Source organism: Acanthochromis polyacanthus, chromosome 9, assembly GCF_021347895.1.
Source record: "Acanthochromis polyacanthus isolate Apoly-LR-REF ecotype Palm Island chromosome 9, KAUST_Apoly_ChrSc, whole genome shotgun sequence".
Classification (NCBI taxonomy): domain Eukaryota; kingdom Metazoa; phylum Chordata; class Actinopteri; family Pomacentridae; genus Acanthochromis; species Acanthochromis polyacanthus.
Window position 1 is genome coordinate 19,968,288 of NC_067121.1, and position 15,246 is coordinate 19,983,533.

The 15,246-nt window shown below is 38.8% G+C and overlaps 1 protein-coding gene and 1 long non-coding RNA gene across 7 annotated transcripts in view; both read left to right on the forward strand.

The window, feature by feature from the left end:
* Nucleotides 1–15,246, forward strand: part of LOC127535517 (myosin-K heavy chain-like) — a 98,056-nt gene that overhangs the window by 81,851 nt on the left and 959 nt on the right. For 4 of the 6 annotated variants that reach the window (XR_007944352.1, XR_007944351.1, XR_007944349.1 and 1 more), the window contains one exon: nt 13,773–13,841. The exons of the other annotated variants lie outside the window; for them this stretch is intronic. The gene's annotated coding sequence lies outside the window, so the exon portion shown is untranslated. The remainder of the gene's footprint in view (nt 1–13,772; nt 13,842–15,246) is intronic. 6 annotated transcript variants of the gene reach the window in all.
* On the forward strand, nt 1,014–7,363 carry LOC127535518 (uncharacterized). The gene is made up of 7 exons (XR_007944353.1): nt 1,014–1,219; nt 1,830–1,998; nt 2,073–3,517; nt 3,632–3,722; nt 4,453–4,535; nt 4,731–4,903; nt 6,873–7,363. It is a non-coding gene; the product is annotated as an uncharacterized LOC127535518 (long non-coding RNA).

Sequence of the window (15,246 nt, forward strand, 5' to 3'; positions counted from 1 at the left end):
GGAAAAACCGGTGATAAATTTTTTGTAACTAGCCTACATTGTATAAGAGGCAAGAATAATTGATGATATGATGATTTTTGACCAGATAGCCCAGTCCTAAAACCTAGGATGAAACCTCATTTAATGCATCATGTTAATGCCAATATATATGTTTGTTTGACAGCACGGAGCACTGAAATCCACATCCAGTCACCATTTACTTCTCTGGCTTCCTCGATGCACTCCTCATTCTCCTCTGACTCGCCAAATTGGCAAATACCTGCTGCTGATTGGGTTGACAGCTTCAAGATTCCATGGGAGAAGTTTCCAGAAGCGTTGATACAGTGCTTTGAGAGAAACAAAAGGCCAAGCCCACGATTACGAAGAGAAATGGTACGGATTGTCATTTCTGACATGCTGAAAGCCTGTGCTTCACCCAGTAAACAAGCTTCCACAGAAGTAGCCAAAAGAATTGTTGCAAAGTATCCGCAGTCACTGCAAGATGTCATAGAAGGTGATGTGGTGGGAACAGGATATCACTCACTGGCTAAGCAGTTACAAACCCGAATCGAAAATGTGAGACGGTCTTCATCGCCAAAGATGATTAAGCGCAGACGAGGATCAGAAGAGTATGACACAGATGAAGTCCCAGCCGAAAAAAGGGCAGCTGTTCAGGACACATATGGCTGTGTAAAGTGGGACATGAAATACATGCCACTTGATGAGACACTGGAAACACTGCAGGAAAAGAAGGACAAAATGAAAGTGCTCAATGAACAGACCAACTTCAGTCCAGATGATGTGAAAGTGCTTATGAAGTGCACCTACTACACTCAACGTAAAGAGATAAACAAGGGAACAGATCTGCAGTCACTCGTGGAGGACTGGCCTTTTTTGTTTCAGGAGATTGGCATGACGGTCCACTTCCAAGAGCTCACTGGGGTATCACTAAAGGAGACTTTTCTGAACAGCATAGAGAAAAAAGGAAAACGTCTTTTGGACTTTATAAAAAACATATGTGCAGCAAAGAGCAAACGGGTTCTGCAGGTCGTCACCAGGCTGGAAGTCCTGAGAGGACAGTTAGAGGGCTGTTCAGAAGATGTGAAGGATATGGTGCTCCTCCTTCTATCCTATTTTGATGAAAAAGAGCAGAGCCTCTTCCACTATGTAGAAGCAACATGTCTGGCTAAAGAAGTGGACGTGGAAAGCCTGCCTGTGACACCTTGCATCATTGTATGTGGTAAGTTGATATTCTGTTTTACTTCATGAACCTAACATGATGTGAGGATGAAATGTAAATGTGAACATGAAATGTTCTTTAATTTTTTTTAAAGTGCTACCTGTAGGGCTGGGCAATAAAACGATCTTTAAATGAGATTATGATGGAGAAACACATGATGATGAAGATAAGATTTGGACATTTTTACTTTTTGGATGGATTAACCACTGATAACACGGAAGAAATAGTTGATCTGTATTGAAAAAATATCTTCATCATAATTATTAGCATATCGCCCAGAACCTTTTTGGATTATTATTATTTTCCTTATTCAGGGTCATTTTTTCCTGCATTAGTGTCGTAGACCCCCTATGTTTAGTCTACCAACATCTTTCCTGTGGTGAGAACAAGCAATTCGCTGGGACTGTACCCCTTCAAACTGAATGTATCTGGACCAGCAAAAAATACCATTTTGAAATAATCAAATGTGCATTCTCTTCTTGTTGTGCATTCTGCAAATTATTTGTTAATATAGCGCTGTTTAATTGTGTTGTTATCACAGGAAAAATGCACTCAGCAGTTTTGGATGATAGTGGCTCCTGTGCGTTACATAACTTCTGTATCTTTACAGGACCTACCTGCTATACCTCAACGCGGTTCATGCTGAGTGTAGACCGCAAGGTTGTGAATGACCTCATCCCCACCTTCATCTCTGCCATCTGTTTGATGTTTGGGAGCTACTATTGCCTCAATATCCACTACCCTATGGAGCTGGGTTCTACGCTGGAGTTCCTTCAGAGGTAAATAATTGTTTTATGTCCTCCTTTAGAACACATCACTGTATATAGTGGCTAATTAGAATCCTTTCGCAAAGGTGTTTCTTCAACATCAATCCAGAGAAGGGCACAAAAGTTGAGACCAAGAAAAACAAGAAGCAACTGTCAGTGAACCCAAGAGTCCTCACTCTCATCGCAGATCTCTCTGATCATGAGTGGAGAGACACATGCTGAAGATGGAGTTAACTGTTAAGACTGAACTTTTATGCACTGTTCAGATTCAAATTGCAACATGCTATACACTTCAACAACACTGAAACATTCTAAAAAACTTGCCAGTTTATGCCAATATGTTATAGATGAGACGGTGTATTGTTTCCACAGCAATTAATCTCTATACTACTGTTCCAATTGCTGGCTTTTCAACCTTTTTTATTTCTGAATATATTTGTTGTGTCTTCAGATATAAGTGAGGATAACAATATTAAGTTTACAGGTAGAGTTGCATTTATATAGTGTTGATCCACAAAAAAGTAAAAAGGAATCTACACACAACAAAAAATTGTTCCAATTGCGGCAGGTAGCGGGAAAAATAAACAGAAAAGACACAAGGTAGCGCTATCAACCATCCCACCTTGTATATAATCTATGAAATGATCTGAGAATAATGATAGTAAAACTGGATTTACACACACCAGTCTAAAAAAAGCACAACAGTGTACAGACTCCTTTTACTTTTTTGTGACCACTTGGTTCAGTTTGTATTGCACCTGATACAGGACCTGGATGTGTGCACTTTTTCTATTTAAGATTGATGCCCTGGGATGCAGAATAATGTTCTTTCATATTTATCTTGTTAGCGTCATAGTTTTAATAAACAGTTTTGAGATGTCATGTGTATGTAATGTGTCTTGAAATGTTTGACATTACTAATTCCCAATGATCAGCAGCAATACAAGAGCATTGTTTTTTTTGTCATTTGTGTTTGAGGCTGTTTCAGTTTGATCAGAGAATTCAAATGAAAGACTGTCTATATGTTCTGAAAATAGTAAATGGTGGTTTACTTCTGGGTTAGTTCAGATTTATTTATTCATAGTCTGGAGAAGTAGACAATACTTAACTGCTGTGCATGTACTCCTGTCTGTTTCTCCAAACACGGGATGTGCTGACAGTCATCTACTGTAGGTACTGACTATGGAGAAAGTAAAATCATATGACCCTATGCCACATTTTTTTGTAAGTCAATGCTGCATTTAAATTAATAAAACAGGGTTATGGAAAGCATTTTAGTCTGTTTCAGTACTTTTGTGACACCTTCAGTGGAGGTTGACGGCTGGTGACATTGAGCATTGCCCATCTGAGAATCTCCTTTAATGGTAAGCAAACTGATGTCACAAATTGTATGTATCTTAGGAATAAATTGTCATTGTTATTTGTCCTCACTGCTCTTGTATAAATTATCTTGTCTTTCACTCCTGCCACCTTTCAGGCATTGCTGAGTAGGTGTAGACTTTGGGGCAACAACTCGTTGGTGAGAAAAACGGTGAGACTAATTCATTTAAACTCCAAAAGCAAGCAGTTTTTAACTTACAAAAAATTGGTTTCATAATATATGTCTGTTATTCATTTACTTTTACATTTCTTTCATTCATTGAAGAGTGTCTGAATAGATGACAGAAAACAATGGAGAGAGAGGGATTTGAAGCAAAGGGTCCAGGCTGGAATTTGATCTTGGCATGTGGACTAAGGTAAGCCAATTGGTAGGCCCAACTGTTAATGTTTTTGGCGTGTGAATGTAGCCCTTTGATTGTTTTTGGCAACTTGAATATTTAAAAGAGTGAATGAAATATATTTTGACTGTACTGCTGGCATATACTGTACAAGATTGGCCTAAATCTTCTGTCAGAAAGACTGCAGCAATCCAGGCGTTTATTGAATATGTTTTAATTCTGTATCCAACAATACAGGCATTGTGTTGTAGCTGTGTGGCTTTAATGAAATAATAAAATAAAATTTTAATAGTTTAATAGTTTCTACAGGCACTGTACATGGAATGCAATAAACAAAAATGGCCACAACTTCATGACAGTGGCTGACCACATGTGTTACAGACATTAATCCATGGCTACTCAAGCTAACAGTATTAAAGTTGTATTAACAACAGAAGAAGCAAAATCACTGTGAATATGGAAAATATAAGTGCTGCTAGTAAACATAAATAGGCTGAGTGCCACATTACAACACTTATATAAACATATAAAGCCTACAGGAGAATAACAAAACTAAGATGGTTCCACTCTGGCGGAGCTCAGCCTGCAGGCAACAAATGGCGAAGTAGTCCGTTGGATGCACTGGATTACAACATTTGGACTACCTGAGGGTGGAGCAGGAAAGTTTGTACAGTGTATGTTGAGGATGAAGATGATTTCATCTTTCACTTTGTTGTCTTACCTTTTTTGTCTCTATTCTTTCTTCCAGGTCTTATTACGTCTTATAGTGGCTACCCTTAACATGGACTTCACCAAATGGGTTTGAGCGGCTCCTGAAATCATTTTTTATAGGTTGGTCTTTTGTGTGAAAATTTGAACTTACTGTTTGTTCACTATTTTCTCAGTTTGTGTTGTTACTTCTTTAATGTTTGTTTTTATAGCTCTTTACCTATGTTTTTGTTGTGAAAAGCATGTTGCAACTATGTAAAGACTATATAAATGTTGTATTATCTTTATATATTATATATTTTTTTTTTCTGATTGCAGAGGGGATCGTGCCAAGCCACAATGCACACCTGACTGACAACTTGTGAATCTTCAAGCTAAACTGATGACAGCACATCCTCAAAGTTCCAGTTTGCTGAACATTGAACATCTGTCCTACCTGTGTTTAGTCAAGTCTGGACCCTGGACCTCAATCTTGTCAAGGGAAATTAGAGGTAAGCAATTTATATAATTCAGTGTAGCAAAGGATATAGATGCAGAAACAACTCAAGCATCAATCTATGTGGACTTTGTACATACATACAAGAAGTACTTAGAAAAATTGTTTTACACCTCACATTTACAATTAATAGTATTTACCACTCCAAGAAGGTTGAGGTCAGGACAGAATAAGTCATCTTTTACCATAGCATAAAGAGGCAAAATAAAACAGTATTTTAGTCACCTAAAGGCGAAGTACAACTCAGCTAAAGTAAAAATTTGTTTTAGTGTACGCTATATTTAGAATATTTTTACCACTTTACCTTGTTAGATAATCTTTTCTTCTGGTACTTCATGTTTCAACTTTAGAACTTTGTCAAAGTTTACACTGCAAGCCTTACTGCTCAGTTCAGATTTTTGCCAGATCTGATTTTATTGGTGTGGCTGTTGACATTATTTTTTAATGGAAAATATCAGATTTCAGTGTGAATAGATCAAGGCCCTGAGGTGACTGGCATGTGCAAAAGAACAATAAAATCACACACAGAACACTGTACTACAGAAGTAAGTTTGAATCCTCAGCCTCTTTGAACTGAGCTTTTGGCACTGCAGCCAGGTTCCTTTGTGTCTGGTTAGGCCATTTCTACCTAATAGTTTCAAATAAAGACCCTTTAAGAGCAATCTACCAGGTTTTGCTTGTATGGCTATATCGGCCCAATTACTTATGTCTACATCTCCCCCTCCTCTAATGTGACTTGTATCAGAAATCAGTGCGATTTTTACGCCACTCTAGATCGACATACAGCAGCTGGCGAGGAGGAAGGAGTGGGGGTCTCACTCAGTGAAAACAAACATGGAGGGCAGTGGTGATGGAAGTACACTGTGGAGGACAATGAAGTTTCAGACCTATTAAGTGTTTGTGGTATTACAGCCATGCAAGCAAAACTTTACATGTCGTACCATGACCAATCTGTATTTAAAACTATTTTGACAGAAATGGGTAAAAAGGGACACTAAGGACATGGCTTGGGTGTCGAAGGACAGTGATTGCTCATTTGTCTACTTCCACTGCATAATAACTTGTAAATCAGGCAGTAAAAACTGACTTCAGAGGCAGCCATGTTTCCAATATCTTCTTATTTACATTCGTACTACAGCGTTCTGTGTGTGACGTCTTGTTATTGTTGAAGAACGGCGTTACTTTTAAACCGACAACTAAATGAGAAAAGTATGGTTTTACCTTGCTGACATGTTTCAAACAAAAATGACAAAATGAACACTAATCCAACTATCTTGTTGTTTTCTTTTGCACATGTGAGTCACCTCATGGCTATGATCTGCTCACATTTAAATCTGATATTCGCCACATTAAAAAAAAAAGTTACTCGCCACACACAAAACTGATCTGGCAAAACATCTGAATTGAGCAGTAAGGGTTAGGGTCCTGTGTCTCCTAAATGGGTCTGTGCTGACCAAAATCTACTGCAGGTAATACACTGACTGTGGGTAACCCCATTAAAAAAAAAAAAAAAAAAACAAGAACAAAAACTTCCCTTTAGACGCACAAAATAAAACTGACTAAATGGCACCAGACCTAGTAGTTGGCAAATACAAAATCTTGCATTGAACTTGTGATACATATATTAAATTGCAGGTCTTGTTCACCACCGTCATGTTTTTGTGGTCAGTTACTGTGTGGAGCTGTGTGTGGTAACAGTCATGATGATTGTCTTACTGCTTAAGTGGAGGCATCTGTGTATTTAGATGTCAAGTTAGCGACAGAGGTTAAGTAAACATTTTTGACGTGTCCGTTTCCCAGAAGTGACATTGGTAAAGGATATTTCAGAGAGTTGGTTTCTTCTATGTATAGGTAACTGGGGCTCAGTTAAACAACAGAACGCTGTTTATCGCTGCGTTATTGTGTAGGCATCATTGAAACAACATCAATATAACTTTTACTTTGTTTCTGTTTTCTGGATGCAGAGAGAATCATGCCAGCAGACATCTGATGGCCAACAGTGAATCTTCAACCAAAGCCAGTGGTTCCAGTTCCAGTTCCAGTTCCAGCATCGTGTGTGATATGATCCCATTCTGAGCCTCCTGTTCAGTTAAGTCTGAACTCAATGAATTATTAATCTTAACCAGGCAAGTGACTATGTTTTTGCATGAACTATTTCTCATATGATCACGTGCTGTTTTTTCCCCAATATCTAAACACTGCCTTGTTGCTGTAGTGGATAAGTTGTTGTATTTCAGAGAATGCTTAAAACAATTTCTTAAAGTTTATTAATGATAATATGTTTAATTTGTTATTTCCTTTGTAATTTACCTTTAGCAGTTTTTGACTGTAAAATCTGTGCCAACCAACTTTATTATCTGATGTGTTGTATTTCTTGCAATGACATTATGGTGACCACAGCTGCTGGTAATTCACTGTAAAGTTGAACTTAGCAATAAAGTACCGTAATACCTCATACAGTTGTATTGTGTTTATCACTGAGAAACTGTAAATTGGGTTTACAGTATATCTGTTGTTAAAATTGTTTACTGTCAATAGGTTTATAGTTTAGCTATTATTTTTACTGTAAAACACTGTAAAATTTCCCATTGCCATAGAAACATACCATGATGTCTTTACACTATCACCATAATTTTTTACGGTGAACTACTGGCAACCACAGCTGCCAGTAGTTTACTGTAAATTATACAGATTCTTGTCCAGTACCGTAATGACTTTTACATTTAGACTGTAAATTTTACGGTAAACTACTGGCAGCTGTGGTTGCCAGTAGATTACCGTAAATTATACAGATTTTTTTTCCAGTACCGTAATGACTTTTACATTTAGATTGTAAATTTTACGGTAAACTACTGGCAGCTGTGGTTGCCAGTAGATTACCATAAATTATACAGATTTTTTTTCCAGTACCGTAATGACTTTTACATTTAGATTGTAAATTTTACGGTAAACTACTGGCAGCTGTGGTTGCCAGTAGATTACCGTAAATTATACAGATTTTTTTTCCAGGACCGTAATGACTTTTACGTTGCCAGCAACCACAGTTGTCGACATTTTACCGTAAATTATACAGAAATTTTTTACTTTACCGTAATGACTTTTACATTGTCACTGTAGTTTTTACGGTGCTGGCTACCAGAGCTGCTGGTATTTTACTGTAAATTATACAGAATTTTTTTTGGTGTACCGTAATGTCTTTTACATTGTCACTGTATTTTTAACGGTGAACTACTGGCAACCACAGCTGCCAGTATTTTACCGTAAATTATACAGATTTTTTTTAACAGTGTGGAGTGTCACTGGATTCTATTATTTCCAGAAGAATAACACCTGAATGGATTAACAAAGTTTTTTTCCTGGCCCAAAACCCCAAAACTGGATTACATGCAGACCTGAAATTTGGACTAACGCTCTCTCCAGCTTCCCCCTGGGTTCCTTGGTGGGCTCAGGTGAGCGGCCGGGTGTGGCCACACCCGCTGTTCTACTCCCTCCAAATTACAGTTACATTAGGTAACACGCACTCCCCTTTTTTAAGAAAGCATAAGACCAGTAGGGATATGGATTAAGGGTGGGTTGAATATTATCTAATGTTTGATTATTTGTCCGATGATTTATTGGCTATGCTTATGCCCTGCTGAAATATATTAATAAAGCATTTTTCTGCAATTAAAGACAACAAATTGCAAGTGCTATTTTCTTTTATTATTTTTTAATTTCTATTTCTATTCTGTATTATCCCTGAACAAATACTTATACATCTAGCTCTTGATGTAATAAGTTAACTTACAGCGTGCATGATAGTAGCAAGGTTCTGAAAGGTTACCTAATCATAGGGGTCAGGTTGGCCCAATATAAACATATCCTAGAGGTTGTCTATATGTCCATAATCTCTGAATTAAACCTAGCAACTTACCAAGTGCCAGATCTATGAGAGGAAAAGCTGCCGTTAACAGGTGTGTCTGGTGGTTAAATTTAACTATACCGAAGTGGCTACTCGGTTAAATTAATTATCAGAGGAAGTAGGGATAGGCATCTGGATGAAGGCAGTGAGACAGCTAGGCGAATTTTCCTCGTCAACCAGCTTAACAGTTCTGCAGCATCCCTCTGAGTAAGACCTCAGGGGGCAGTAGGACCGGACCTGAAGGATGGAGAGCTGGTCCGGTGATTCCCTGACAGCTGAGTAAGTTAATCAGGGGGTCACTGGCCCTGAGGATCGACATTCTGTACTTAAGCCAAATATAAGACGCACCGTATTATTGGGCGCATGCTAAAACAAGGAAACGGAACGAAATAGGGGGTTTGGTTGAACTTTATTCTACTACGTATTTAAAAATACACTCACCTTATTTTTTGATCAAGCTTTTGTCACACATCCATAAAAGTCCTCATCTTCTGTATCTCTCTGAAGTTTTCTCACAGCTGTCACACTCCAGTAAGTCAGTTAGCTTTATTGAGACTGTGTCTGTCCCCCGACCACCAAAATTCAATAAATTGAACAAATCAAAAATATACAAAAGAAATAGTAACCATAAAAATTTAATAAAAATTAATGCTTCTATTTCAACAGATCAAAGAAACAGGACAATTAAATGTGGTCTGTTAAATATTAGATCTCTCTCATCTAAATCTCTGTTAGTAAATGTGCTGATAACTGATCACCAGATTGATTTGTTCTGTTTGACTGAAACCTGGTTGCAGCAGGAAGAATTTGTTAGCCTAAACGAATCAACTCCCCCTATAGTCATATTAACTGTCATATTCCTCGAATCACAGGCCGAGGAGGAGGAGTGGCAGCAATCTACCATTCTAGTTTAAAATTGAACCAGAGGCCTCAACCTGATTACAGCTCATTTGAAAATCTCACTCTTAGTCTCTCTCATCCAAATTTGAAAGCTCAGAAACCAGTTTTATTTGTTGTTATATATCGTCCTCCTGCTCCATATTCTGAGTTTTTATCTCAATTCTCAGACTTTTTATCTGATTTAGTGCTCAGTTCAGACAAAGTTATTATTGCGGGTGACTTTAACATTCATGTTGACATAGACAGCGACAGCCTTACAACAGCTTTTAATTCATTATTTGACACAATTGGGTTTTCTCAACATGTAAATAAACCAACACATAGTTTTAATCACACTCTTGAACTTGTCCTGACTTATGGCATAGAAATTGAAGAGTTAACAGTATTTCCCCAGAACCCTCTTCTTTCTGACCATTTTATGATAACATTTCAATTTAAAGTAAAGGATTATTTAGCAGCTGAGAACAAATATCATTACAGTAGGTGTTTGTCTGACAATTCAGTAACTAAATTTAAGGAAATAATACCCTCACTGTTTACTTCAGCAACATTTACTGATAAATCAGAAGGCAAATATTATAATTTTGCCCCCACAGAAGGGGATTATTATGTTAATAATGCTGCAGCCTCACTGCGTACAACTCTTGATAGTGTTGCACCTGTAAAAAGAAAGTTATATCTCAGAGAAGACTTGCTCCTTGGTGTAATTCCCAGCTGCGGATTTTAAAGCAGGCATCCCGAAAGCTGGAAAGAAAGTGGTATTCCACTAATTCAGAGGAAGTGTATGTGGCTTGGAAAAATAGTCTAGTAATCTATAAAAAAGCTCTTCGTAATGCCAGGACAACTTATTATTCATCTTTAATAGAGGAGAACAAGAACAACCATAGGTTTCTCTTTAGCACTGTAGCCAGGCTGACAAAGAGTCAGAGCTCTGTTGAACCTTGTATTCCTTTAGCTCTAAGCTGTTACAACTTCATGAGCTTCTTTACACATAAAATAGTTATGATTAGAGATGAAATTAATTTGGCCCTTCCTACAAATGTCACAGATGCTTTTGAATTGGCTGTTAGACCTGATGAATATTTAGAATTCTTCACTCCTATATGTCTCTCTGAACTAATTTCAACGGTTTCTACATCCAAACCATCAACATGTCTTTTAGATCCTATCCCAACTAGACTCTTCAAGGAGATTTTACCTTTAATTAATTCTTCAATGTTAGATCTGATTAATCTCTCTCTAGTAACAGGCTATGTACCACAGGCTTTTAAGGTTGCTGTCCTCAAACCCTTGCTTAAAAAGCCCACTTTAGATCCAGATGTGTTAGATGTGTTCGCTCACTATAGACCAATATCCAACCTACCATTTGTCTCTAAAATTCTGGAAAGAATAGTTGCAAATCAATTACGTGAACACTTACAAAGGAATAATTTGTTTGAAGTATTTCAGTCTGGCTTCAGAGTGCATCATCGCACAGAAACAGCTCTGGTGAAAGTTACTAATGACCTTCTCATAGCATCAGATAATGGACTAGTCTCTATACTTGTTTTGTTAGATCTTAGTGCAGCGTTTGACACAATCAACCACAAAATTTTATTACAGCGTCTAGAACATTCAATTGGCATTAAAGGGACAGCACTGGACTGGTTTAAATCCTACTTATCAGATAGGTTCCAGTTTGTGCATGTCAACAATAACTCTTCTGAGCATACTAAAGTCAATCATGGAGTTCCTCAGGGTTCTGTCTTAGGACCGATACTTTTCACATTATACATGCTTCCTTTCGGCAATATTATTAGGAAGCATTGTATTAACTTCCATTGCTATGCAGATGACACACAATTGTATTTATCTATGAAGCCAGATGAAACTGATCAGTTAGCTAGACTGCAAGATTGTCTTAAGGACATTAAAACCTGGATGACTTTTAACTTCCTACTGCTAAATTCAGACAAAACTGAAGTCATTGTATTTGGCCCCAAACATCTTAGAAACTCGCTTTCAAAGCAAATAGTTACTCTGGATGGCATCACATTGGCCTCCAGTACTACTGTGAGGAATCTTGGAGTTGTTTTTGACCAGGACATGTCCTTTAACTCACACATAAAGCAAGTCTGTAGGACTTCCTTTTTTCACCTGCGAAATATTGTAAAAATCAGGAAACTCTGGTCTCAGAGTGATGCAGAAAAATTAGTTCATGCTTTTGTTACTTCCAGGCTTGACTATTGCACTTCCTTATTATCGGGTTGTCCAAATAGCTCTCTTAAACATCTACAGTTGATCCAAAACGCTGCTGCGAGAGTACTGACAGGAGTTAGCAAAAGAGATCATATTTCCCCTACACTTGCTTCACTTCACTGGCTTCCTCTTAAATCTAGAATTGAATTTAAAATCCTTCTTCTGACATATAACGCTCTTAATAACCAATCTCCATCATATCTTAAAGATCTGATAGTACCATATTATCCTAGTAGAACTCTTCGCTCTCAAACTGCAGGCTTACTTGTTGTTCCTAGAATTTCTAAAAGTAGAATGGGAGGTAGAGCCTTCAGTTATCAGGTGCCTCTCCTGTGGAACCTGCACCCAGTTTGGGTTCGGGAGGCAGATACCCTCTCTATTTTTAAGACCAGGCTCAAAACGTTCCTTTTTGACAAATCTTATAGTGAGGGCTGACTGGGTGACCCACAGGGGTTTGGCTTGTGTCTTCGTTTCCACAGCTGACTCCCTCTTGGACGTCCCTTCGTTCTGCCCCTAGTCATGCTGCTATAGGCCTAGGCTGCTGGGGGACTTCTCTTGACGGACTGAGCCCTTCTCTATCTACCTTTACATTTAATATGTATACCGTTATTGCAGTACATTCACTCTGTTTCCCCCTGTGCTATTTCTCCGAGTGTCCCGGGTCCCAGAGTTGGATGCTTCAGATCTGTGGTTGATGTTCCACCAAGTGGTCTCGTCTCCACCATGTCCACTGTGGGATGCTGCTGCTGACCTTCCTCCAGCCCTCCGCTTCCAACTCCCCTTTTCCACCAGTCAACTCTGCATCGCCTTCACTATACTTGTTATGCTAAACTACAGACTGTTTGAATTTTACTGCTAGCTATCAGGGCCGGCCGCTGGCATAAACACTCTATGCCGTTATTTATAGCCGCATCCACTAGAGGGGGCCACACCACAATAAGTGTGTGATTCGCATTTTGTCCCTGTCTTCATGGGCGTAACGGACGCGGGGTACGCGTGGACATGTCCCCCGCACTTTCCACATCTGTCCCCTCTGTCCCCCCGCACTTTATTCAGCCGTTACAACAGCTAAACCCGTTATTAGCATCCAGTAACGTGTTTTCCCGAGCCGTCTTTGAATGCACCATGAGCGCATGCTAATGCAGGTGTTCCACAGGAGAGGTGCTGCTGTGCTGAGCAGAGCCAGCAAGAAGCAAAAAACTTTACACAGTTTTTTCCAAACAAACCGTGTAAGTTGTGTGACCTTGTTGGATGCAAACAATGTTAGACTTGTTAGCTAAATGATGACAAGGTAAAACGTGGCAATATATCAATATGTTAAGCTAGTTAACAATAATTTAAATGTTGTTGCCTCTGTTACATTACTGCTAATTAGTTTATTCTTGGAATAAACCCAGTCCTCTTTCATTTCTGGGCAGAAGATGTGCTCACAATTGCTCTCCATGTATTTAAGTCTTTTGGTCCCAAAAGAGGAGAGTCAGGGAGGAGAAAAAAAGAATAGGCTATCTATGGCATAAATTTACAACTATTTTTTACTGCTTCTCTTTCTAATTCTATCTCAGAATTTTGATTTTCAGATTTTTAATGATTATTTCCATAACAAAGAGCAGAGTCAGGCAGGAGATGGACCAGAGGCGGCGGCCAGCAGTAATGTTGACCATGCAGGGTCTGCAGAGGTGAAAAAAAATATATAAGTGGCTGAGAAAAAAATATGTATCTATGGGTTAAAGTGATTTTGAGGTTAAATTCTACTGCAATTTTTACTCTTCCTAATGCTATTTCAGAATTTTTCTTACCACATTTTTTATGTTTATTGCCATAACAGAAAGAGCAGAGTCAGGGAGGAGATGGATCAGAGGCCAGCAGCAGGGACAAGGATGTAGGGTCTTTACAGGTAAGGAGAGATTATAACTTCCTGAAAATAAGATATCTATTGCAGGGAGAAACCAGGCAGTACTGATCATTTCATGTTCAGTGTTTGGCACCTTTGGCTACTCGTCCAGTAGATGTTCAAGGGACATTGTTGTCAACTCAACTAGAGTTTGGCCACTAAAACTTTAGATTTTATAGTTTGAAGTTTTATACTTTATAGTTTAAAGAACTAGCCTAGTTGGTCCCCTGGTATTGCACTGTGGCTGTTAGGGATTATGTGGTTCTTTAGCCACTAAGGACGGTGCCATTAAATGCAAGAGAATGATAAATCGCTCTGAAAAATTTGTCCCCCTCACTTCTGAGATGGTGGTTACGCCCATGCCTGTCTTTATTCCAATAAAACATAAATCATCATGGTAACATATCAATTTAAACTGGCTTATTAGAAAAGTATACGGAAAAAATACAGGAAAGAAAAATAAACCAGCAGTCAGTTGGTGACTCCATGCTTCGTGCGTAAGTTAGGCTACTGTGACACCACGGCACCGTTTCAAACTTGATCGATTACACTGGTCTGGAGAAGCCACAGATGGAAAAGCAGTAGCACTAGAGATGGCATCATGGCTCCAAAAAGGAAGTTCAGGAGTGGGCTGAATATTTGCTGTTAATCATGTGCATGTGTGTTTTAACCCAATTACAAGCTGTGCACGGGATTTGGTAGTTGCCCTGTGCATGTTTTGGGGCCACAAAAAAAATCTTGCTTAGGGCCACCAAAGTCCTAGGGCCGGCCCTGCTAGCTATATATGGAGTATGTTTAATGTCAGAGCCGTACATCATAAGAGTAAACTATGAGTCAGTTTTCAATGTTAGCTTATACTTTGTTTGTGTCACATATCCTGTCATACATGTATCCAAATGTGTGTTGTGTTTTCCTTGCTTTCCCACCCCTCCCTCTTCTCCCATCCCTCCCCCTTGCCCTCCTCTGTCCTTCTCAACCCGCCCGGCCAGCAGGCAGATGGGTCCCCCCTATTTAGAGCCGGGTTCTGCTTGAGGTTTCTTCCCTGTTAAAAGGGTGTTTTTCCTTGCCACTGTCGCCTTTGGGCTTGCTCTGGAGGTCAGGCATATGGGTTCTGTAAAGCGTCTTGAGACGATTTGACTGTAATTGACGCTATATAAATAAAATTGAATTGAATTGAATTGAATTGAATGTAATGAAGAGTCTGGTGTAGACCTGCTCTATATGAGAAGTGCCCTGAGATGCGAGATGATTCAGCTCTACATTAATGAAACTGACCTGACGGCTTTGTAAAAAGGGAAGATTTGTGCTGAGAATTTTGACCGTTTTAAAAATGTGATTTAGTGTCAGAGGCAGAACCAGTAGTGATGAGGGGATTACTGCTGTCAGTATGGAAGGAACAGGTGAGCTG